Genomic DNA, 26,643 nt, shown 5'->3' on the forward strand with positions numbered 1-26,643 from the left:
CTTGGTGGCTTAAAAATTAATTAATGACTTTGGTCATTAAAAATCGGAAAATTGTAAAAAAAAATAAAAATTTATAAAACGATCCAAATTTACGTTTATCTTATTCTCCATCATTTTCTGATTCCAAAAACATATAAATATGTTATATTTGGATTAAAAACAAGCTCTGAAAATTAAAGATATAAAAATTATTATCAAAATTAAATTGTCCAAATCAATTTAAAAACACTTTCATCTTATTCCTTGTCGGTTCCTGATTCCAAAAACATATAGATATGATATGTTTGGATTAAAAACACGCTCAGAAAGTTAAAACAAAGAGAGGTACAGAAAAGCGTGCTATCCTTCTGACTTAGCGCAACGAATACCCCGCTCTTCTTGTCAATTTCACTGCCTTTGCCATGAGCGGTGGCCTGACGATGCTACGAGTAAAATGGCATTGCGTTCAGTTTCATTCTGTGAGTTCGACAGCTACTTGACTAAATATTGTATTTTCGCCTTACGCGACTTGTTCTTTCTTTTCGTGACAATGTTTTTGTTCTTTCGCAGAGCCATTTCAAGTTTTTTGTGTGTCCTGTTTAAGCCTTAAATGCATTTTTTCTAGTCCTTATATTTTTCCATTTAGTCAAGTTTTGACTAAATGTTTTAACATAAAGGGGGTATCGAGACGAGGGTCGTGGTGTATGTGTGTGTGTGTGGGGGTGTGTCTGTCTGTCTGTCTGTGTGTGTGTGTAGAGCGATTCAGACTAAACTACTGGGCCGATCTTTATGAAATTTGACATGAGAGTTCCTGGGTATGATATCCCCGGACGTTTTTTTCATTTTTTCGATAAATACCTTTGATGACGTCATATCCGGCTTTTTGTAAAAGTTGAGGCGGCACTGTCACACCCTCATTTTTCCATTAAATTGATTGAAAATTTGGCAAAGCAATCTTCGACGAAGGCCGGGGTTTGGTATTGCATTTCAGCTTGGTGGCTTAAAAACTAATGAGTGAGTTTGGTCATTACAAATCGGAAACTTGTAATTAAAATTATTTTTTTATTAAACGATCCAAAAACAATTTCATCTTATTCTTCGTCATTTTCTGATTCAAAAAACATATACATATGTTATATTTGGATTAAAAACAAGCTCTCAAAATTAAAAATATAAAAATTATGATCAAAATTAAATTTTCAACATCGTTTTAAAAACTTTCATCTTATTTCTTGTCGGTTCCTGATTCCAAAAACATATAGATATGATATGTTTGGATTAAAAACACGCTCAGAAAGTTAAAACGAAGAGAGGTACAGTCTAGTTAAGCGTGCTATGAATCACAGCGCAATCGCTACCGCGCCAAACAGGCTTGTCACTTTCACTGCCTTTTGCACTAGCGGCGGACTACGTTCAGTTTCATTCTGTGAGTTCCACAGCTTGACTAAATGTAGTAATTTCGCCTTACGCGACTTGTTCTATTATCCTGTTTACATTTTTTTTAGTCAAGTTTTGACTACCCGACAGATGTTTATGAAACTTGTCATGTAAATTCTTCCAGATAATATCCCCTGACGTTTTTTTTAAAATGTTTTCAAAATTGTCTTGACTACTTCATATCCGACTTTTCGTATCCGGCACTGTAGCGACCTCATTTCTCAATCAAATTGATTAAAATTGTATCCTAACAACCTTTGACCCGGTCTGGACTATGAGACTGTATGTGAGTTTAAAGCTTAAGCATGAAGGTTCATTTCATTCGAAAAATTCTAATTCAAATTGAAATGTTAACAACTGATTAGAAAATGATTGCATTGTATTCATTATCATTTTCTGAATTCACAAAGATGAAATAGGTCATGTGTACTATGAAAATGTGCTGAGAATTAAAGACAATTGGTATGCTGTTATATCGCTTGACGCGACTTTTTTGTTTTTTCTTTGTCAGTCTTCTGCTGATGCCCCTTCTTCGTCTTCTTTGCAATATTTCTTTACTACCTTCTTGAGATATTGATTGATGAATTGATTCTTTCATTGATTGATCGACTGGCTGCTCACATTGGTTGACTGACTGATTGTTTTGTTGTTGTTTTTTTGCTCTGTCGCTCTTTATTATTCTTCCTCGTCGTTGACCTGATGTCGCAAGTCCGAGTGCGTGAAGGTCAACGTTGCACACTTATCGAAAGGAACCGTTACATTCGTATTCAAGACCTGGCCCAAACCGCAAAGCAGATACAGCGCTGCAGTGCAGAGGCCGGATGGGGAGGGGGTGACTGTGTTGCTCTTTTGTCTCAGCTCTGATGCATCCCTCCCCCTGCCACTCTCTTCCCCTTCCGTTCTTATTATCTGCTCTTTTCCTCTAATTTCCTCCCTCTTTTATTTCCGTTTCTGTCTCTGTCTTTCTTCATCTTGAGCAATTCTCCCGTGGCAATACAATTGCCGTCATTGTAAAAAGGCCCCTCAAGCTTCTTAAAAACACTGCGGTGCTTATCGTGATCGGAAGGCACATTAAAACCCGAGTGGGCTTCGGCCAAAAAAATCATGGTTCTGGCAGTTATGGCCGTCACATTAGGATGGAAAACATAGAAAAACCTAGAAATAAACAAGTCGCGTAAGGCGAAAATACAATATTTAGTCAAGTAGCTGCCATTTTTCAGCAAGACCGTATACTCGTAGCATCGTCAGTCCACCGCTCATGGCAAAGGCAGTGAAATTGACAAGAAGAGCGGGGTAGTAGTTGCGCTAAGAAGGATAGCACGCTTTTCTGTACCTCTCTTTGTTTTAACTTTCTGAGCGTGTTTTTAATCCAAACATATCATATCTATATGTTTTTGGAATCAGGAACCGACAAGAAATAAGATGAAAGTGTTTTTAAATTGATTTGGACAATTTAATTTTGATAATAATTTTTATATATTTAATTTTCAGAGCTTGTTTTTAATCCAAATATAACATATTTATATGTTTTTGGAATCAGAAAATGATGGAGAATAAGATAAACGTAAATTTGGATCGTTTTATAAATTTTTATTTTTTTTTACAATTTTCAGATTTTTAATGACCAAAGTCATTAATTAATTTTTAAGCCACCAAGCTGAAATGCAATACCGAACCCCGGGCTTCGTCGAAGATTACTTGACCAAAATTTCAACCAATTTGGTTGAAAAATGAGGGCGTGACAGTGCCGCCTCAACTTTCACGAAAAGCCGGATATGACGTCATCAAAGACATTTATCAAAAAAATGAAAAAAACGTATGGGGATTTCATACCCAGGAACTCTCAAGTCAAATTTCATAAAGATCGGTCCAGTAGTTTAGTCTAAATCGCTCTACACACACACACAGACACACACACACACACACGCACACACGCACGCACACACACACCACACCCTCGTCTCGATTCCCCCCTCTACGTTAAAACATTTAGTCAAAACTTGACTAAATGTAAAAAGGGGGAATAACAGAAGAAAAAAACCCAAGCTGGAACAAAACGTGACGTCGGCAAACTCGCAGGCTTGTTTCTCTGGAGGTAGCAGAAAAAATAAATCATTGTGCAAAAAGGTTGAAGTACCGTTGCTTCGGTGTTCGGGATCAAAGACACATAGAGTGTTGGAGAATCCCGGGTGTTGTCAGCGGGTGGGGAGATCAGGTGTGTGTTCATTAGTGCATTCACTCACTAACGTTTCACTTGAACGTTTTTCAGGTGCGCAAGGGTGGAGTAAATCAGTCCTACTTGCGAGCTTTCAACATATGCCACTGACGCAAGAATGCTGCTGTTGCCTTCGCTGAGACTGGATCATGTTTATGGAAAGTCCTCCGTGGTTAGAAGGCACAGTCCTTTCTGAGTAAACTGCGGTTCGGCGGCGGCAAAGCGTCTCAGAACTCGCAAGGTTTTTGCATGGGATAAGACCATCCTTCCACTTGGTCACATACCAAAAACTCAACAGCCTGTGTGCTCTGTGCGCAGTGAGATTTATTTGATGAATTGTTTTGTCAAATTTCAGAAATTAATGTTTAAAACAATTCCAACTCACCATAGCAAGGAGTCAGCTTGTTGATTTTTTGTAAATGTCCAAGTGAAGGGTTTGGTCTAAGCAGGACTGGGTGGCCGTGGACTGGGTGGCCGAGGGGTAACACACTTGCGCTCGGAAGCGAGAGGTTGCGAGTTCGACCCTGGGTCAGGGCGTTAGCAATTTTCTCCCCCCTTTCCTAACCTAGGTGGTGGGTTCAAGTGCTAGTCTTTCACACGGCATAAATAAAACCCTGCGCCTTGAATATGTGCGCGATATAAATTGCATAAAAAAAAAGTTTAAATTTTTTTTTTTAAATCCCTGCGCTTAGAACTGTACCCACGGAATACGCGCGATATAAGCCTCATATTGATTGATTGATTGAAGCCAATGTTAAAAGCCTGACTAGTTCTGACACAGTGAGCGGAACTGTTCAGTCCACGGGAAGAAGTGTGACTTTGGTTTAAACAGTATTTTATTCATAAACAGACACATAATAATATAACAACATCATTAAAAGGAGCACAACAAGTTTAAAACTTATGGTAAGTGCTCACATAACCATGACAGAAATTTCATGGCGGAATATGACCAACGCGACAAATCTGTTTGAAACAAAAAGAAACAAGTCGCCTAAGGCGAAAATACAACATTTAGTCAAGCTGTCGAACTCACAGAATGAAACTGAACGCACTGCAATTTTTCAGCAAGACCGTAAACTCGTAGCATCGTCAGTCCACCGCTCGTGGCAAAGGCAGTGAAATTGACAAGAAGAGCGGGGTAGTAGTTGCGCTGAGAAGGATAGCACGCTTTTCTGTACCTCTCTTCGTTTTAACTTTCTGAGCGTGTTTTTAATCCAAACATATCATATCTATATGTTTTTGGAATCAGGAACCGACAATGAATAAGATGAAAGTGTTTTTAAATTGATTTCGAAAATTTTATTTTGATCATAATTTTTATATTTTTAATTTTCAGAGCTTGTTTTTAATCCGAATATAACATATTTATATGTTTTTGGAATCAGAAAATGATGAAGAATAAGATGAACGTAAATTTGGATCGTTTTATAAACAAAATTTATTTTTACAATTTTCAGATTTTTAATGACCAAAGTCATCAATTCATTTTTAAGCCACCAAGCTGAAATGCAATACCGAAGTCCGGCCTTCGTCGAAGATTGCTTGGCCAAAATGTCAATCAATTTGATTGAAAAATGAGGGTGTGACAGTGCCGCCTCAACTTTTACAAAAAGCCGGATATGACGTCATCAAAGACATTTATCGAAAAAAATGGAAAAAAAGTTCGGGGATATCATTCCCAGGAACTCTCATGTAAAATTTCATAAAGATCGGTCCAGTAGTTTCGTCTGAATCGCTCTACACACACAGACAGACAGACAGACAAACACACACACACACATACACCACGACCCTCGTCTTAGACTTCAGGGCGCACAACAACTTGAAATTATCACCCCCCCCCCCCCCCCCCCCCCCCCCCCCCCCCCGAGCAAAATACGCCTCGGATAGAAAACACACCTGTTTCGGCTTCATTGTTGTTACATAACAGCAGGTAACAGAACCGACACGCGACCGGGCGTCCTGCATGGCGCCTTCACGATGCCAAAACACGGCGAAACGAAACGCTTTGGCACGTTCGCTTGTCGCCTGTGGATATGAGGAAGAATACATTACGGAGAAGGATTTTTTTTGTGTGAGCTAGTGAGCCAGACAGAGAGGCGAAAAGTGGGTGAGTGAGGAATGAGATGCTTATTTGTTGATCAATCTGCTTCTGCATTTTTTTCTCCTGCCATTCAATCTTCTCTCTCCTCAGGAGTCGCGCTCGTAAAACGCTAACACATTCTGACAGCTCGTCTTGTCTGCCTAGCGCTCAGTCTTAAGTGCTGTTCATATGGTAGACTTTTAGCAAATTTTCAACCAACTCTGATTAGTTCGAAGTCGCCCAGGAGTTGCTGACACCAAGTCGGCGACAAATCTGCCATGTGAACGGTCTCCACAATTTAGTTTCGATTTAGCAGCGACTTGAAAACTCAGTTGAGCGCTGCTCGACTCCGAAGCTATTTGTAAATGACTTGGAGCAGACTTTTATTATCGCGCTTCCCGATTTCTTTGGCTCAAGTCTGAAAACAACGTTAACAAACTTGACAACCGGACAAGCCCGAATGTGCAAGTCAGCTGAGAATCGTTGCTTAAATCTAAGTTGGAGCGTTAGCGCCGTTCTCTTGCGCAGCGATTTCCAACTGACTCTGTCATGACAAAAATCGCTTGAAAGTTGTTGGAAAGTTGGTTGTAAGTCTGCCATGTAAACAGTACTTAATAAGTGTTGGGGAAGATAACATCCGAATGCAGTGCAAGAACAATGCCAAACTTAGAGCAATCACTTTCCTACTTAGTGTGTATGTGTGCACGGAGTGAGAGCACAGACACTAACATCTAGAATTAACAACAACAACAACAACAACCACAACAACAACAACCACAACAACATCCACAACAACAACAACCACAACTACCACCACCACCACCACCGTGGCCACCACCACCACCACCACCACCACCACCACAACCTCCACCACCACTACCACCACCACCACCACCAACAACAACAACAACAACAACAACAACAACAACAACACTGAATCAAAAGTCTTGCTTTCCCTTCGATCTCTACAATACGGAGATCTATGCACGCAAAACAGATAATTTTTGTTTGTCTGACCCGAAATCCAACGTCTATTCTATATATATGCAAGGAAATCATTTTTCCAAAACAATTAGCTAAAAGACAGGTTTTCCCCAAATATGTTTCGACTGCAGGTGTATTTAAAGATTCATGTGTTATTTGCCAGATTTGGCAATAAACCTAACAAAATCAATACTGTCCGAGGTATTTTAGGATGTTTCTCTCCGAAACGATGCAATTCAATATTAAAACGAATGTGAGTGACTGTTTTTGTCACAAATGACAACACTGGTTTTATTTGATGACTGGAGGTTTTGAAATCTACATAAAGAAATCCAGAATATCAGCGTTATTTTAACAACCTCTATCCGGTAGACCAATCTCATTCTCTGATGATCAATTCAGTGGTAACTAAGGAGGCGGTAGTCGACACGCGAATAACATCTCCAAGACAGATAAGATACAATAAAACTAATCTGTAATTATTTGAAAGATGGTGTTTGAACGATTGTATGTTTGTCGATTCGTTATCATTTCCATCTTTGTTTTAAACTGTTATTGCTAAAGCCGACATGGCTTATTATGCAGTTCTAAAAAGCTAGGTTAAACCTTACTTCTCCCCCTACGCCCTGACCTTCCACGACCACCTGCTCTTAGCGATCCCACACACACACACACACACACACACACACACACACACACGCACACACACACACACACACACACAAGCAAACAAACACAACACAAACACTCACACACACACACATACACACAAGCACACAAACACAAGCACATGTACAAACACGAGCACACAGACATTCAAGCACAAGCACCTACAGTCGAGCACGCACACACACACACACACACATGCGCACGCACGCACGCACGTACACACATGCAAGCGCGCGCACGCACAATACACACACACACAAACAAACACACACATACATAAACACACACACACACACACATGTATACACACACCCACACACCTTTACCTCTTATCAAAATCAAAACTGTTTCCACCTACGCATTTAACTACTTCATCCGCACGGCCAGTGCAATATTCTTCCTATTTTTGCCTCCACCTTTAACCCTTTACTCGCATTTCACACAAGTTACAAAAGCGTCGACATAACTTAATGTAGTGCACCTGCTACTCGCTTCCAATAACGAGAAACTCGTCGAATCAAACTTAAATTCTACATTTGTCAATCTAGAAAATATCTAACTCATCATTACGAGATTATGTCAAGACCGTACGAGGTTGGGCTGAAACTGGTTCCCGGGCAAGGAATGCTTCGGTGTGCGGAAAATGGAGGAAGCGCAGTTTCATTCACCTTCTCGATTAAACCGTTTTATTACTGGTCATAAAGTGCTGGTGTTACAAACTAACATCGATTGAATCACGTGTTGAATGAAACTGATACTTCATGAACTTCTTCTTCTGCGTTCCCGACGAATGAAACTGATACGAGCAATAAAGGGATATTGTCTGCGTGCAGAAGAGCTTATTTTGGCCTAAATCGCCGACCAGTCTATTATACCCCGGTATAGGGGTGTGTATAGGATTCGGTCGATGTGTTTGTTTGTTTGTTTGTGTGTTTGTGTTCGCATATAGATCTCAAGAATGAACGGACCGATCGTCACCAAACTTGGTGAACAGGTTCTATACATTCATGAGACGGTCCTTACAAAAATTGGGACCAGTCAAACACACGGTTAGGGAGTTATTGGTGGATTAAGATTCTACAAGGACTTATAGAGGGACATATTAATGGTCAAAGGGAAATAACCTTCTCAGTTGGTTTGTTTGTTTGTTTATTTTATTTGTTGCTTAACGTCCAGCCGACTACGCAGAGCCATATCAGGACGAGGAAGGGGGGGGGATGAAGGGGGCCACTTGTCAAGCGATTCCTGTTTACAAATGCACTAACCCATTACTTGTGTCCCAGCAGGCTTTAGTAAAACTATATTAATACCTACTGGAAGATTACCAGTTTCCAGTATGTTAAAATAGGCTTAACCTATCTACTGCTGGACTTACATCAGAACACTAACAGATTAAACTATACAAGAATCGCGAGACAAGCGGCAAGAGAAGAGATTTTTGGAAAAAATACAGGTGAATGAGCAAGAAGGCAGAAAAAAGAAAAGAATTCATGAAGAAAAAGAGAGCATGACAGGAAAGAGGAACCAAAAATCTACCTAACAGCAAACTAGAAAGCTCCTGCGGTTCCAAAAACAGGAGGGGCCTTTAATTTCATAACCGCAGTGCCCCACTGCGGGATCTCAGTTGGTGGCAGTGAGAATGGTAAGGACGGGGGTGTTTTTCCTACCTCGGAGGAATTTCTTGTTGAGCAATGGATGAGATGAGTATGCTTAAAGGACCACTCCTTCTCATAAAAACAGTTGGGCTCACCATCTCTGATCTGGTCAGGCTTTTACATGGGATAAGACCATCCCTCCACTTGGACACATACAAAACATTAACACCGTTACTGCTTGCTGTGGTGAGTTTGTTTGTTTTGTTTGTTTGCTTAACGCCCAGCCGACCACAAAGGGCCATACCAGGGCGGTGCTGCTTTGACATTTAACGTGCGCCACACACAAGACAGAAGTCGCAGCACAGGCTTCATGTCTCACCCAGTCACATTATTCTGACACCGGACCAACCAGTCCTAGCACTAACCCCATAATGCCAGACGCCAGGCGGAGCAGCCACTAGATTGCCAATTTTAAAGTCCTAGGTATGACCCGGCCGGGGTTCGAACCCACGACCTCCCGATCACGGGGCGGACGCCTTACCACTAGGCCAACCGTGCCGGTTGTGGTGAGTTAAATTGTTTTTCTGAATTAGTTTACAAAAAGCCACTAGTAGCTTTTACAAAATTAATTAATCAAAAAGTTTCCACTGTGCCCAGAGAGCACTCAGGCTGTTTCATTTTTGGCATGTGACCAAAGTGGAAGGATGTTGTTATCCCACGTAAAAGCCTGGTTTATTTGGTTTCATTCAGTTTTATTCAGATAATTACAAATAACAATGCCGCAAAAATGTATTAAACAAATGGAGCACATCAAGCTATGCTAATGACCGTGCTCTTAAAAACACTATAATATCTGATTTGGCGGACAAATATATAACGTTTGTCGGAAAGCGATATGAAGAATACATTTTGTAAAAGGGGAAAAGAAGGAAGAAGAAAACAAAAAGCAACCGAAATACAAATACTGGTCAGTCCGAGGCGCAGCCCTCAGTCTATCATTGAGGAACCCTCCTGTGTAACACTAACACAAAAATAGATCCATGAAATTCAAATACACACCAACATTGTGGAATTTCCGACACGACGCCATAATTATTTAGCCTACTCAACGAGACAGTGCTCGTACCATAAGATACCTTATCCTTATAAGACCGCCACTGAGGTTTCTTTGATAAAAGTCTTTTGAGGTATAGCCCCAGGTCCATCCCTGCTCCCTCATTCCCGCTAGAGTCTTGACGGATACAAATATTTCTGTTGGTAGACATTGGGACTTTAAAGCATCCACAGTCAGCGTGGCATTGGGTGTTGGTGCACTGTCCGTGGTCAGACTGCCCACTGAGAGCTGGCTGGGTCATTCATTTTCTTGATTAATTTCGGCCATTAAGTCCACACTGGCTATAGGTTCACTTTGGATGAAATAATGGCTGGTGAGGTTGAATAATGGATCACAGAGGACATTCCGCCGCCATTTTTCTGCTCGCTGGAAGATTTTTTTAAAACTTTTTTTTTTACTTCACACTAATCTCGTGGCTTTTCGTTTTGACTGTGCACTTGACGAAAAGAGACAACGACACAAATGTGTTATAATGGGTCACAGAGGACATTATGTCGCCATTCCCTGATCGCTGGACGGTTTCATGAGCTTGGCACTAGTCTTGTGGCTTTTCGTTTGGGTTAGGTTCACTTCGCGAAAGGAGACCATGACCTAAATAAAGTGTCATTCTGAGCGGTTTTTTATATTTAGTCAAGTTTTGACTAAATATTTTAACATCGAGGGGGAATCGAAACGAGGGTCGTGGTGTATGTGCGTGTGTGCGTGCGTGTGTGCGTGCGTGTGTGTGTGTAGAGCGATTCAGACTAAACTACTGGACCGATCTTTATGAAATTTGACATGAGAGTTCCTGGGTATGAAATCCCCGAACGTTTTTTTCATTTTTTTTGATAAATGTCTTTGATGACGTCATATCCGGCTTTTCGTGAAAGTTGAGGCGGCACTGTCACGCCCTCATTTTTCAACCAAATTGGTTGAAATTTTGGTCAAGTAATCTTCGACGAAGCCCGGACTTCGGTATTGCATTTCAGCTTGGTGGCTTAAAAATTAATTAATGACTTTAGTCATTAACAAGAAGAGCAAACGCTCGATCGAGTCACTTTCGCAGTTCTGAATATTATATGAGGCATCAGATGGACAGGAAGAAATTGCTATTCACAACACAATGAGTCACGTTCACGTAAAATTTGAGCCCGGTCACTTTTATAGTTTCCGAGAAAAGCCCAACGTTAAGTTGTGTGTTGCCGAACAGAAAAGGCTAGTTATCTCCCTTGTTTTTCTGATAACGTTCGTAAAAGGCTACAGATGTAAATACTTTGATGTAAAGAATAATCCTACAAAGTTTCAATCACATCCGATGAACTTTGTCAAAGATATAAAATGTCTAATTTTTCCTTTGACGCTGACCTGTGACCTTGAAAAAGGTCAAAGGTCAACGAAACCATCGTTAAAGTGTAGAGGTCATTGGAGGTCACGACTAAACAAAATATGAGCCCGATCGCTTTGATAGTTTCCGAGAAAGGTCCAACGTTAAGGTGGTGTCTACGGACGGCCGGCCGGACGGCCGGCCGGACAGACTAACACTGACCGATTACATAGAGTCACTTTTTCTCAAGTGACTCAAAAATCGGAAAATTGTAAAAAAAAATAAAAATTTATAAAACGATCCAAATTTACGTTTATCTTATTCTCCATCATTTGCTGATTCCAAAAACATATAAATATGTTATATTCGGATTAAAAACAAGCTCTGAAAATTAAATATATAAAAATTATTATCAAATTTTTTTTCTCCGAAATCAATTTAAAAACACTTTCATCTTATTCCTTGTCGGTTCCTGATTCCAAAAATATATAGATATGATATGTTTGGATTAAAAACACGCTCAGAAAGTTAAAACGAAGAGAGGTACAGAAAAGCGTGCTATCCTTCTCAGCGCAACGAATACCCCGCTCTTCTTGTCAATTCCACGGGCACTGCCTTTGCCACGGGCGGTGGAGTGACGATGCTACGAGTATACGGTCTTGCTGCGTTGCGTTGCGTTCAGTTTCATTCTGTGAGTTCGACAGCTACTTGACTAAATATTGTATTTTCGCCTTACGCGACTTGTTTTTTAATAACGTCCCTACAACCGCTATTGCAATCTGGGACCAGCTGAGGCGGGATGCAATGACCCAACTATTCTCAGGCGGGGAGACATTAGCCCACATTAAGACTCATTCTCAGATTGGGAGACAATGGCCCACATTAAGACTCATTCTCAGATTGGGAGACAATGGCCCACATTAAGACTCATTCTCAGATTGGGAGACAATGGTCCAAATTAAGACTCATTCTCAGATTGGGAGACAATGGCACACATCAAGACTTATTCTCAGATTGGGAGACAATGGCCCACATTAAGACTTATTCTCAGATTGGGAGACAATTAATGGCCCACATTAACACTTACTCTCAGATTGGGAGACAATGGCCCACATGAAATGTCATTCTGAGACTGAGACTGAACTTTATTTTATAAGGATACAGATTTAAGGCTAGGTCTTTTCTTACAATCTGTCTTTGGGACGACAAACTCACAAAGCAAAAAACAAAACATTCTCAGGCTAGGAGACTATGGCCCAAATTAAGTGTCATTCTCATGCGGGGAGACATTAGACCGAATAAAGTCTTTTTCTCAGGCTTGGAGACAACTGACCCAAATCAAGTGTTATATTCAGGCGTGCAATGTACAATTGTCACAACGGATACAGCGTTTTTAAAATCTGACTTTCTGCTCATACGCAACATGTTTTTCAACAACTAAGGACGTTACACATACATGGCATCATAATTCAAAACATAAACGAGTACTTACCAAGTCGAAGTTTGTGTAGAATTCCATGATGCAGTTTACAGGAACGGAGGGATATGTGAGAGTGCGCATGCGCTAGGCTAGCCATATTTTACAGCATAGATCATCAAAGCGTAAACCATATCTTTGATGATCTACAAAGTTTTACAACAACAAAAGTTAAGTTGTAAACAGAGGGTGGGTTTTATTGAGGGAGGGCACATATCCCTCCGTTCCTGTAAACTGCATCATGGAATTCTACACAAACTTCGACTTGGTAAGTACTCGTTTATGTTTTGAATTCCATTTCATGCAGTTTACCGAAACTACGGTTTATGTGAGACTTCAAAGTTGTTGTTGTCAAACTTCCATTTCAACATTCATTGATTCACTCACATTTTAGAAGATAAATGTTTCTTGTTCTGATAACTTTATTAATTCTAAAAGTAGCAGAGGTATGAGTATATTCAGAATACTCGAAACAATCTACTGCACATTTCAAATCAATGACACTTTTTTATCAAAAAACAAAACCATTAATGCTTTCTGCATCAAGAAAGTTTTCTTTTACAACTGTACACATTATTTCACCCTTTTTCTGTGACATTTGTGCATCAAATAATAAATTCATCAATGCTTTTTTGCATCAATAAAGTTTTCTTTCACAACAGTACTTGTCTACACACTTTTCTTTCCATAGTAATTCAAGATTGTGTTCTTTTTCATCTGACTCTGCAATGGTTTGTCATAGAATTGTTTGAATGTTTTTGCATTGGTCCAACCAGCTGCTTTGAGAATATCACCAAGAGGTACACCTGACCTCTTCATTGCTGATGACGCTGCACATCTGAAGCTGTGTGGTGTATAACTTGACAATCCAGCTCTCGCTAATACTGTCCGTAACCAGCGAGAAATTGTGTCCCTTGATGCTGGTTCATGAGGCGGTTTGTAACACAACAACAGTTTACCGCTCTGATCAACTCTCAGTTTCTTTGTGCGTTCAATGTATTCTTTCAAGCACTTGACTACACAAACTTGCTCATCCACAGTATATACTGGTAAATCTAAATTTTGCTGATGATAGCCAGGTCTTGTGTGTTTCAACTTTTCTGACATGTAAATAACACATTTATTCTCTAAAAAACAAACAGATTCTAGGTTCATCAAATGAAGCGTTTGCACCCTTTGAGCAGATGCCAACAAAAGTAAAGCCGATACTTTCAGCGTTATGTCTTTCAATGAAAGCTGAGCATTGTCTGGAAGAGTCTTAAAGTATTTCAAAACATCACCAACATCCCATATCTTGGAATGCCTTGGCATTGGTGTCCTGAGTTCAAAAACTCCCTTCAAAAATCTCACAACCAAAGGATGAGTACCAATCGTAGATTTATCTGACATCAAAATAACTGAAGAAAGTGCACTTCTGGCAGTATTAATTGCACTGTAACCTAATCCAGCTTCAAAGAGATCAGTGAGAAAACTTAACACTAGATTTACAGAGGGACGCAAGGGATCACTTGACCGTTGAGCACAAAAGGATCGCCATCTCGCAAGATAACAGGCATATTGTTTCTTGGTTGTACTTCTCCATGAAGCACAGATGATGCTTTGAGTCTTTCCATGAAGGCCTCGTGTCTCGAGAGATTGCCTGATAAGACACAAGCCAGGAGACGTAGTTTTCTCTGAAGTGGATGTGCTGCATTGCTGTGTGGTAAAGTCAGAAGACGTTTCCCTTTCGGAAGAATCACAGGTTCCTGGACTAGCAACCGCAGAAGCTGGGGAAACCACACCGCTGTTGGCCACAGGGGAACAATCAGCATGCCGTCTGCCCGGTCTCTCCTCCACTGCATCAGCACCCTTTGAATCAGACTGAAAGGAGGAAATGCATATATCAGCCATTTTGACCAGTTGTGTTCAAATGCATCGACTGCATACGCTTCTGGATCATGTCCCCATGACATGAAAGGTTTTACCTGAAAATTCAACCTTGAGGCAAAGAGATCAATTTCTGGATTCAGCAGTGTCTCTTTAAGCCTATGAAATACAACATCATTCAGTTTCCATTCTGTACGGTCATTGAACTGACGTGACTGCATATCTGCTTCAGTGTTACATTTCCCAGGAATATGTGTAGCAGATAACCAAATCAAATTATCTTTACACCAAATCCAGATTCTTTTTGCCAACGCATTACATTCATGTGAATGTGATCCTCCCATATTCTTTATGTAGGCAATAGCACAAGTGTTATCTGATAACACCAAGACATGTCTCCCTGTGAGTTTTGCTTTGAAACTTTTCAGTGCATATTCTATTGCCAGTAATTCAAGCACATTTATATGAAAAGCTCTTTCATTCATTGACCATCGTCCCCCTGTTTTCAGGTCTCCACACACTGCGCACCAACCTCCTGTAGAAGAAGCATCAGTCTGGATTGTTATGTCATGGCATGCATTTTGCACTGTATGGTATGACTCATCAATGTTCTCAATCCACCAGTCTAACTCTGAACAAGCATTGTCAGATAGATTAGCTAAAGACTCAAAATTTCCTTTTGCTACTTTAAGGGCATCAGACTTGTCTTTTTCTAACTGTCTGAAATACAGAGGTCCCCACCTATTAGCAGGAAAAGTGGCAACCAACATTCCAATGACTTGAGCCAGTTCTCTGATTCTGATTCTTTTCTTTCCCTTGAGTCTGTAACAGGCTGCCTTTATATTCTGCCTTTTTTGCTCTGGAAGTGATACAGTCATATCTTCAGAATTCAACCAAAACCCAAGGTATTTTAACCGTTTGCTTGGATTGAGAACAGATTTGTCATCATGTATTGTGAAACCAAGAGATTCAAAGAGTTTTACTGTCTCACTGACATTCACTTCACATTCTTCAACTGTGTCTGCCTGTAAATAACAATCATCAATGTATGAGGTAGACAGAAAACCTTGTGCCCTCAACTTTGCATACACTGGTTTTAGCAGCTTTGTGAAGTACCTTGGACAGTTACTCAAACCATTTGGAAAGCATGTATACTGAAACATTTGTTCACGCCATCTGAATTTTAGAAATTTTCTGAACTGATGTTTGACAGGAACTGAATAGTAAGCGTGTCTAAGATCAACTGAGGCCATATAACAGTCTTTAGTCATCATTTGTGTAGCAGTTGACAAGTTATCCATTTTAAAATGTTCGTACTCAACGGATTCATTGAATCTTTTCAAGTTCAAAATAAGCCGATGTGACCCATCTGGCTTTTCAACAAGAAAAATAGGTGAAACCACCTCATTTTCTTCTGGTTTTGATGGCTCAATGACATGCATACTCAATAGATGTTCTACTTCTGCATCCATTATCTGAAATAAGTGACCAGGAACTTGATTTTTGGCCTCATGCTGAGTTTGCACCTTCTCAATGTCTTCACTCAAAGGAATTTCTGTTCCCTGTACCATATCTAGAATAAAGGAATCAGATGTCAATTTCTTCCAATTATGAACAAAATGTTTCAGTTTACCTGCTTCAAATGTGGCATTCTTTATTTCACATACCTCTTTGTTGTCTACTCTGCTTGCCTGCTTGTCGTGCCGGAGAAGAATGGTCTCCCTTGACTTCTCCCTCTCCCCCTGAACTGAGCTCCTCTCTTCCAGTTCCACCTTCCTCTTCCTCTCCATTCGGAGTTTTTTGGTGCATACTGACGGGATGGGAAATATTTTTGCCCTCTACTTGATTGAGTAAAGGCAAGTCCAAGTTTGGTTGTACAGTCAATATCAGCACACGCTGACTTGAGATCATCCCCAAATAGCCACTGAGTGACTGGTATGTTTGAAGATGCCAGTTTTCTGTATTTCTTGTTCACATTTTGTCCAGACAGTATTTTTGCTCTTCTGTCCAGTGACATGTCATACGCTGTTTTCAGTATCAGCCCACTTGCCTCAGCAATTGTTTTGATCAGCTTTTTTTTGTTCCTCATTGGCAACCCCCATTTTTAGGGACACATCCCAGGCCACAACAAGAGCATTGTTGGCCGTGTACAATAACTTCTGTTGACGTTGTGATTTTAAGTCATACGTTTTGGCACTGTGTTCCATCAAACCCCAGATTTCGGGATTCACTTTTGGGACGCCTGTCTCAATGTTCTTTGGGCGTTTAAACTCTCTTTCTTTTTGCTTCATCTTTTCTTCGGTCATCTGACCCTTTGCCATCACTGATACAAGTTTTGCAATTCGATCTGCAACTTCATCACCAAGAGTCTCAGAAATGTCAAAATCTTGCTCCAGTTCATTCATAATTTCACTCTCATTGGGGTCGCTCAGTTCAGCCTCGGGTCGAGATTCTGATGCTTGAGTTTTACACATTTCTTCAAGAAGGTGATCGAAATCATCCCCAGTCTCCACAGATTGTTCGTCATCACTGACTTCACGTTTTCTCTTTTTCGATTGTTTCGTTTGGGGCGAGTCGCCATCTTTGTCTACCACCATAGTTAGAAACTTCAAAATTTTCTCATTTTGACTCTTCATCTTTTCCCAATCCGAGATTGGTAGAGTGACTGTTTGTGGTTTTTCCTTTCCACCCGTGTCGGGTGCGTGGATCAAGTCATTCAATTCTGAGTCCGAATCGAGTTCCAACTCTACTTGTTTCTCTGTCATCGCGACTCGCGGTTTTTTCGAACTCGGCACGATAAAGGATAAAGCACTTACTTTGTCCAGCAGAAACAAACAATTTCACACACAAAACACAACAGGTTACGTCGATTTCCGGATGAAAATGAAGTTTTTTATGCCGAAAATTCCCACATGCTGCCCATGGCCGCCATAACACATACGGGTATGGCTAGCCTAGCGCATGCGCACTCTCACATAAACCGTAGTTTCGGTAAACTGCATGAAATGGAATTTAGGTCTTTCTTACCAAGTGCGTTTTAGAGACTGCACCCAAGAAAAGTAGACACTACTAACGTTATGGAGTATTTTGATGCCTATTACGAGAGAGACCGATAGATTAATAGTTGCAGGTGTTGAAAATGTGTTTACGGTGGAACTCCCTTTTTAAGACCACCAACCCCCTCCCCCCCCACCACAACCACCACCACCACGCCCCACACCCATTTAAAAGTTCCCCATTTTCTGGGACCAAACTGTTCGTAATCTCAGTAAATTTGTCTCCATTTTAAGGGTCCCTTCATTTTATGACTTGATTTTTTCAGATTTTTTTTGCGATCTAAAAAGGGGTCACCACTCTTTATCAATCAGAGTGATTTTTTGAAGACCACATCTATGATGGCCATACTGCCCCCATCAACATCCACAGTCTATCCTCCTTCCCCCTCCGTTCCCATGTCCGTGACTTTGATGTATGAGTGAACGCGAATCAAATCTCCCCGCAGTTCAAGAGTTGTATTCGTTCGCTCATTTGAAACGCACAACCCGCGTTCCAAAGATGGCTCTGTCGCCCAGACAGTGTACAGTTCTGGCTGCCTTCTCAAGGGAAAACCGACAGCCACACGAGACGCTTTGTTCCGTCATTTAGTGTTGTATTTCTCATGTGTCATCGTTAAGTTTATTCGTTAATAGGAGAGATTCTGAGCACTACGGTTGTCAGAGGACGAAAGTTCAAAAACCCTTGACTACTCCCGACGACTTCGCAAAGTCTTTTTACCGAAAACTCAGTGCTAAAAGCTTTGTGTGGCCAGCTTCGCGAAGTATACTTCCCGTAGTCGACTTCGCTCAGCTAAGGACAGGCTTGACATCAGCATACGTAGGTTAATTCATGACTTGAATAGACTGGCATGCTGTTCTCGGCAATTACTCTCCTTTATAATTTAAACTTCAAAATGCTTACTTTGTGATCTAGCTTCACTTGTTTCTGTCTGCCGCCAGAACCCTTTTTTCACATCAAGTCTGTCAAACAGATTGTTGATGCTGGTTATAATATGCGCAGCCACATCATGCTTTCACTCATCCTGAACTCGGGTCAAAAATGAGTTACTTCCCTTCGGGTCTCATTTCTATCCCTGACAGGATGCCTTGGTTTTCCTTGTCTGGCGAGGAAATCGATTTTTTACATATTTAGATATTTTCGTAATGTGTTATGGATGTAAGCAGTTTGATTGTTTGTTTGCTTAACGCCCAGCCGACCACGAAGGGCCATATCAGGGCGGTGCAGCTTTGACATATAACAAGACAGAAGTCGCAGCACAGGCTTCATGTCTCACCCAGTCACATTATTCTGACACTGGACCAACCAGTCGTAGCACTAACCCCATAATGCCAGACGCCAGGCGGAGCAGCCACTAGATTGCCAATTTTAAAGTCTTAGGTATGACCCGGCCGGGGTTCGAACCCACGACCTCCTGATCACGGGGCGGACGCCTTACCACTAGGCCAACCGTGCCGGAGGATGGATGTAAACAGATTCGCGATCGTCAATAATGATTTTTCATGGTGTGGTGTAATTTTTAAATTGCAAAGGAATGACAGTTTCAAGCGAGCTATTTTTCGCGGCTGTATTTACTGTGCAAACAACTCTAAATATGGCAAAAGTGTCACGTGATAATCAACCGTTTGGTTTCGGCGCTCGCTGGAACAGACGATTTTTTCTGTAACCAGTTGATAGTGATGCAACCATATATTACGGTCTCCTTCCGGCAGCAGTCCCAAAATTTCGACTTGTTTTGACCTTAGAACGATGTCTTTATCCGACTGTGAAGAACAGAACAGAGATCATTGTCGAAGTCGGCCAATCTGCAATCATTTTCGTCTCGCGAACACTGCTCGCGAACAACATATGGGAGATAACTCTGTATTATTGGTTTGATAGATTCGCGTAGGACTTTAGCGTCCGGTCAGAGAGACAACTAGCGATAGCCGTGGAGCGATGATTATCAGATTGGCTTTCACTGTCTCTGCTCTGCGACAACTGTGCTTCTTGAAACCTCTCTAATTCGGGGTTCGAGGATGCAAATAAGCCATTTCAGTTTGACTCTCAGGGTTTCTACTGAATCCTACCTCCTGAAAAAAATCCAGTTTATCGCACTGTGGGAGGACCAACCACGATGATGGATGATTGAAACATGTGACGTTTTAGCAGTTTCATTACTGATGCTGGTCTTTATTGCACTATTTTGTGGCGTTTTTCATCCAAACATCCGGCTGTTTTTTATCTGGTTATTTTTTTATTTTGTTGTTGTTTCTTTTTGCACACGTTTACCTTTTCACCCAGGTTTTTTTTTATCGTGCACTTGTGTCGACGTGTGCCGTTCTAGGAATGATTGAATGTTTCAGTGTTTGTGTGTGGGCCTAGCGTTTAAGTACATGTACACGAAATGCATTACACTTGGAAGTGAAAACGTGCATCATCAAGATGTAGTTAATGGTGTCGAAAGGCAGAAGGAATAATCACAAAGAGCAAAGGAAGCTATAGCAGAACTTGCACAATTTACACCGGGATACACTGTCAATGACATTTGTTATTGCTGTTGGCTCTGAGAGAGAGAGAGAGAGAGAGAGAGAGAGAGAGAGAGAGAGAGAGAGAGAGAGAGAGAGAGAGAGAGAGAGAGAGAGAGATCGAGAGAGAAAGAGAGACAGAGCGAGAGAGAGAGAGAAAGAGAGACAGACAGACAGACAGACAGACAGAGAGAAAGAGAGACAGACAGACAGACAGAGAAAGAGAGTCAGAATCAGAGAGTGAGAGAGACAGTCAGACAGACCCAGAAACAAGGGACAGAACGCTCAGTCCAGACACGTACACAAGAGTGGGGAGCAGCAAAGATAAGGAAGGGGCGGGGAGAGGGTGGGGGGGGGGGGGGGTAAGGCAGGAGTATCAAGAAAAACAACGTAACTGAGTAACTGACATGCAAATGGATCGTGAGACAGGCAATTCTTGCTAACCAAACACAGAAGGAATCGGGGACGCCTAGAACAATCAGCCTTTGCGGATAATCATCACAGAACCAGAGACTGTTGTAGACAGACAGACAGACAGACAGGTCACTTTGAAGCACAAAAAGTACCCCCCCCTCCCCCCAAAAAAAAAGAAAATAAAAGAAAAAGAAAAGACGCACATAATCACAATAAAACCAAGTGCAAAATAATATACCTGGTATATATATAACCCACAGCCTAAGCCCACATATTACGTCAGATCTTGAGGGCACAGTCTTTCCCCGAGAAATATATATAGGTTCACCTCGTATCTGGCTAGGCTTTTACATGATATAAAAAAAATCTCTCCCTTGGACACATACCAAAAATCAACATCTGGACTGCATCCAGAGTAAGAATTTGCTGTTAAGGGATTAATTTTACACGGATCTGAGAATATCAGGTCTTGAAAAGTAGATTTTTTTTTTAAATTGGGGGTGCAGTCACAGAGGACATTACATCTAAGATCATTTCTTCTGAAAAACGCAAGATGTCCGAAAGGATCCCGGTGGGGGTCTTATAAAGGGGGCTTCCACTGAACCACAGCAGATCATCAGTCTCCGTGCATGGAGCAGCCGTGAGACTGACAGACTGCCAGGGAGATAGCACGATGTCTGCTGCTCGCATTTACCTTGGCAGATATTCCACCTGCGCTAACAGCCACTGCGATGAGTTCCATTTTCATTTTTTTTTTTTTTATACTTCTATCTCTTTTATTGTACCAGATGGGCGGCGTACTTGATTAACATCTGTACTTTCAAAACAAATCATTTATCAATATAACGTATTGTTCTGAAGAAGTTGCCAAACACTGCTGAGTTATAAGCGGTTGTCACGGCATACAACACCCTTGTCGAGTAATAAAACACCTGCCAAGAATATGCGATGAGTTCGATCTTCATTGATCGATCGTTCAATCCAAAACCAGCACTGACTGTTTTCAGAAGAACAACTGTAATAGACAGATATAGCTACCTCTTCCTCAAAATGGCAATCATCGCGATTACGATTGTCTCAACAAATTCAAATTTTCCGTTTTAAAGACAGGAATCACTATAGCTACGGAGTTTCTCCCATTGCAGAAAAGAACTGAGAATGTGACGGTTCGTAAAAAGTTAAGGAAGCAAAAGAAAAAGAGTTATTTACAGGCCGGGATTGGTAAAGGGTAACAATTGTGTGTGTGTGTGTGTGTGTGTGTGTGTGTGTGTGTGTGTGTGTGTGTGTGTGTGAGTTGTGTCTGTGTGTGCATGACAGTGTAATGTACGTATGTATGCATGCATGGTGATGTGTGTCTGCATATGTGTCTGGTTGGTTTTTATTTTATTTTTACCGTGCCGTGCCAAGATGAAATCCTTTTGCAAAATTGGTGAATAAATATCTTGTATCTTGTATCTTGTAATATAAGACATAGAGAGAGGGGAAGGGTGAAGGGAATGACAAAAAAGCCGAGGAAAGAAACAACCCAAAAAAACACGAAGCAAGCAAAGAAACAACAAGCATACACGTAAGGGAAAGACATACAAAAATAAAGCGACCACCAAAATCCAATAGCCGCAATTGACAACGGAACTGATTGATTATCGATTTGCTCCACGTTTGGAAGCAGGCAAAAGCTGACTAGAAAAAAGTATGAGAATGACAAGTCATGCTAAAATCAAACCCACGTAAAAGAAAAGACGAAAAAAAACAAGACAAGCTCAAATCAAAACCACGACACAGAATAGACAAAAAAATCGTAAGACATACAAAAATCGAAATCGAGAAAGACAGAAGATAATAATAGCAAGAAATGATATTTAATGAAAACCAAAACTCAGACAGGCGAAAATTGCAAGAAATGCAAAAATCAAAACCATAAAAGAGAGAAGATGACATAAACCAGAAATGCTATAACAAAATAAAAAAAAGACCACGTGCGGCATAAAACTGACGAAAATTGCAAGAAGTACTAAAACATGACAGTTATGCAAAATACTAAAATGAAAACATCGAAACCAAAACAAATCGATGATTGCAAGAAATGCTTAAATAAAAACCATGACAGAGAAAATATGAAAATAGCAGAAAATACTTACAAGAATCAAGGAATAAAGCCAGGTATGAATGAGATCATGAAATTGTCAACATTATTTCTAAAAAAAAATCTACACGCAAAACCCACGATGCTTTCTATGCAGGGTAGGAATTTGTAATGAATTAATTTCAGAATGGATATAAGTGTCGATTAGCGAAATAAATCAGTTCATAAAATTCTCACTTTTCACTGGAAACATGTGTCCATGTGGGAAGAGTCTAATTCCCATGCAACAGTCTGGCAGATCCTTTTAACGGAAACTGGACTGTGCCTTTAACGGCTAGCCGTTCGTCCCTACTTCTTTGACCTGAAACACGACTAATTAATAGGACCCATTGATCATTACTCAGGTGAGGGCGAAGAAATGATGCCAAAACGTGCAACCTGGCACAATCTTCATCTTGCTATCTCAAGAACGTGCCGCAGGAGTTTTGACAAATGCCAGAAATGCCTGAAAGCATATTGATGACATAGGAATGACACAGCGCAATGTTAATGACGAGAAAGACTTACCTCAGATTTGCTTTTGTCTCACAGCATCATTGAGAACAGAGCGAGCGTATCGGTGCGTTCTCTCTAGTGCGCACACATCGACACACTACCGACCACGAGCATCAGTTTTGCTGCCAGCTCTGAAACGGATCAGGGATGCAAGCCGGTGTTGGGCGCTTTTTATTTGATGGGCGGAAAGGAGGGACAGAAATTGGTGTCTGCATGGAGAATGGGTTGGAGGCGAGGAGAGAGGGAAGGGTGTGTGTGTGTGTGTGTGTGTGTGTGTGTTGTTGTTGTTGTTGTTCTAGGCGTCCGGAGACGCCTAGTAATTGGGATCAAGTAAGCGCTTGCCTATGGACAGGATAACTCTGCGGTTGCCTATGGGACACTGCCACATTTACGTCTTGAGTTACTGCCCTTACTTTTTTTTGTGTTTTTTTTTTGACAAAATTGTTCAACAAAAACATCGTAGGTCGAACTGTGCAGGGTCAACCGCAACAAACTCTAACCATTCATACTTTGAAGTATTTGAGTGACTTATATACCGACATTTTTACTTCTTAGTTTTAGCACAGGTGTAGGAAAAAATCATGAACCAAAATGTTATTTATTTTTTAATTTAACATTTGTTTTACAAATGTGACCATGGTCTTTCAAACATACAGTAACATTAAACATTGTTATGTTAAAAAAAAGAAAAAAAGAAAAAAAGCTTTTGTGCACAAATCAGAAAATACATTGTACATTTTACCTACAGGCCAAACAGTGTCCGTGGCGGCAAAGGACCTATATTTTTAGATCAGTCACTGTGGCAATTTGTCAAGAACAGGCGCTTGCATTTGGATGTGTCCACTGATAGTAGGTTTGGTTGTGATCAGTCAGAATGATGAGGAATAAAAATGTATGACAGTTTGTTATGATGACATGTAATTCACATATGCTGAAATGTAATATTATACATGATATAATATTATTATGGCTGTTGCCATGACCATGAACCCCAAGAAAGGTTTAATGTTATGTAAAATCAAAATACCAAAATCAAGCACCTATTTATTTGGTCTACGGCGTGTGTGTTCTGCTCTCTCTTGGCACACAGCCACAGGTCAAAGCAGAGGTTAACTTGAGTGCGCGTGTACCACTGTCCTAGCGGGTGATTTCTATTTACTGTAGACCGCGCGCTGAGTTATTATGTCGAGTTACTCCCCTTGGGTACGGGCAAACTCGCTGTCGAAGCCACGCTGCAAACTGAGGAGTAGATTGTGTGTGTGTGTGTCACGGTGTGTGTGTGTGTGTGTGTGTGTGTGTGTGTGTGTGTGTGTGTGTGTGTGTGTGTGTGTGTGTGAAGTAAAGGGGATGGTTTGCGTCCTGATATTAATCAAGAATAAATTTTTTGGGGAACAAAAATGTGATGTATAGCTCCCAACAGTAACAACAACAGCAACAACATTATGAAAGAAAAGCAAGACGAAAACGCAGTGAAACACATCAAAACCAACAGCTAACTTCGAGTTTAAGTCACTGCAATAACTTGTCATAATTCCAGACGTTATCTGGTGTTTTGCTCACTGCGACAACTTGTTTAACACGATGTGAATAGCCCTCCGTAATCCCAGCGAAAACGTCCAAAACGCAGACACCAAAACTCGATGTTTTACCGTGTCATGCATAATACTAACATCTCAGGAATTTTATTGCGTTACGGCAGTTTTTCTAATGTGACATGAATCGCATAGGTATAATGCCACACAATTCAGTTGATTAACGTGATGTTTGATGTTATATGCCAAGTTAAAGTGCCAAAACGAGACTTTTCGCCCTGTGGCAGAAGTGGAAAAGTTTTTCGTCTACACCGCGGAGGTAAAACCGACACAGAGGAGACAAGGAACTTAGTCGATAAATATCGACAGGGGGCGGACAAATGGTTTACATGTGAAATGTGTGTATATGGGTGTGGTTCTGAAACAAACAAACCATGTGAACCCCCCCATCCCACCGCTCGCGGGCTGAACGACTGACGTCACATGTCGCTTCGGTCTTTTCCTGAGAAGAACACCGCGTGCACATAATACACAATTCGATCGCGTAGCACTGCCAATGCACATTTTCGCAACGAAAACCGTGCTACTGTTTCTTGTGTGTTAAATCTGAAAGCAATATAAGTGAACGAACAATTGAAAACTGATATCACGTTACTAAACTCCCAAAAGTAATAAATTACTTCTGACTGCGGTACACAATACGGCAGTCACCTCTGCGAATGCTGTCGAAGAATCTAACCGAAAGTAAACATTCTGGGAATGTACGCGCATCGGCCTTGACGCAAGTTCAATACTTAGCCAATGAGCGCGCCGCGGCGAAGTTGGCCGCTGTAAGTCTCGCAGCGCTGGCTGGCTGAGCGAGTTGCGTGTCCATCCTTTTTTGGTCCAAGCCGCACCGTAGATAAGACCAGATTAGTAGGTGCTTGATTTTGGTATTTTGATTTTACATAACATTAAACCTTTCTTGGGGTTCATGGTCATGGCAACAGCCATAATAATATTATATCATGTATAATATTACATTTCAGCATATTTGAATTACATGTCATCATACCAAACTGTCATACATTTTTATTCCTACATCATTCTGATTGATCACAACCAAACCTACTATCAGTGGACACATCCAAATGTAAGCGCCTGTTCTTGACAACTTTTAATCGATCTAAAAATAGCAACTTGCTGGGCCCTCTGCCGCCAACAGACACTGTTTGGCCTGTAGGTAAAATGTACAATGTATTTTCTGATTTGTGCACAAAAGCTTTATTTCTTTTTTCTTTTTTTTAACATAACAATGTTTAATGTCACTGTATGTTTAAAAGACCATGGTCATATTTGTAAAAAAAATGTTAAATTAGAAAATAAATAACATTTTGGTTCATGATTTTTCCTACACCTGTGCTAAAAATAAGAAATAAAAATGTCGGGTATATAAGTCTCTCAAATACAGCTAGGTATGAATGGCTCGGTTTGAGTTTGTTGCAGTTGACCCTGCACAATGCGACATATCATGTTTTTGTTGAACAATTTTGACGTCACCCCTCCCATAGGGTGACGTATTTCACAACTTCCTGTGTTACACAAACTCTGTGATGACCAATTTTGACGTCACCCCTCCCATAGGGTGACGGATTTCACAACTTTCTACAGATGAACAATGTTGCCTTCACCCCTCCCATAGGGTGACGGATGTCACAACTTCCTGTGTACACAAACTGATGACGTATTTCACAACAAAATGGCGCTGCCCATGGTCAACCTCTAAACTATCCG

At 40.8% G+C, this 26,643-nt stretch overlaps 1 protein-coding gene and 1 long non-coding RNA gene across 2 annotated transcripts in view; one reads left to right on the top strand and one right to left on the bottom strand.

Moving 5' to 3' along the window:
* LOC138974345 (uncharacterized) overlaps positions 1-26,643 on the top strand; it is a 436,114-nt gene that overhangs the window by 155,748 nt on the left and 253,723 nt on the right. The window lies entirely within an intron of this gene.
* On the bottom strand, positions 13,264-17,733 carry LOC138974192 (uncharacterized). Its single transcript, XR_011458340.1, has 2 exons — positions 16,393-17,733; positions 13,264-14,719 (listed from the first exon to the last, which is right to left on the bottom strand). It is a non-coding gene; the product is annotated as an uncharacterized lncRNA (long non-coding RNA).

Source organism: Littorina saxatilis, linkage group LG1 (genome assembly GCF_037325665.1).
Source record: "Littorina saxatilis isolate snail1 linkage group LG1, US_GU_Lsax_2.0, whole genome shotgun sequence".
NCBI lineage: Eukaryota > Metazoa > Mollusca > Gastropoda > Littorinimorpha > Littorinidae > Littorina > Littorina saxatilis.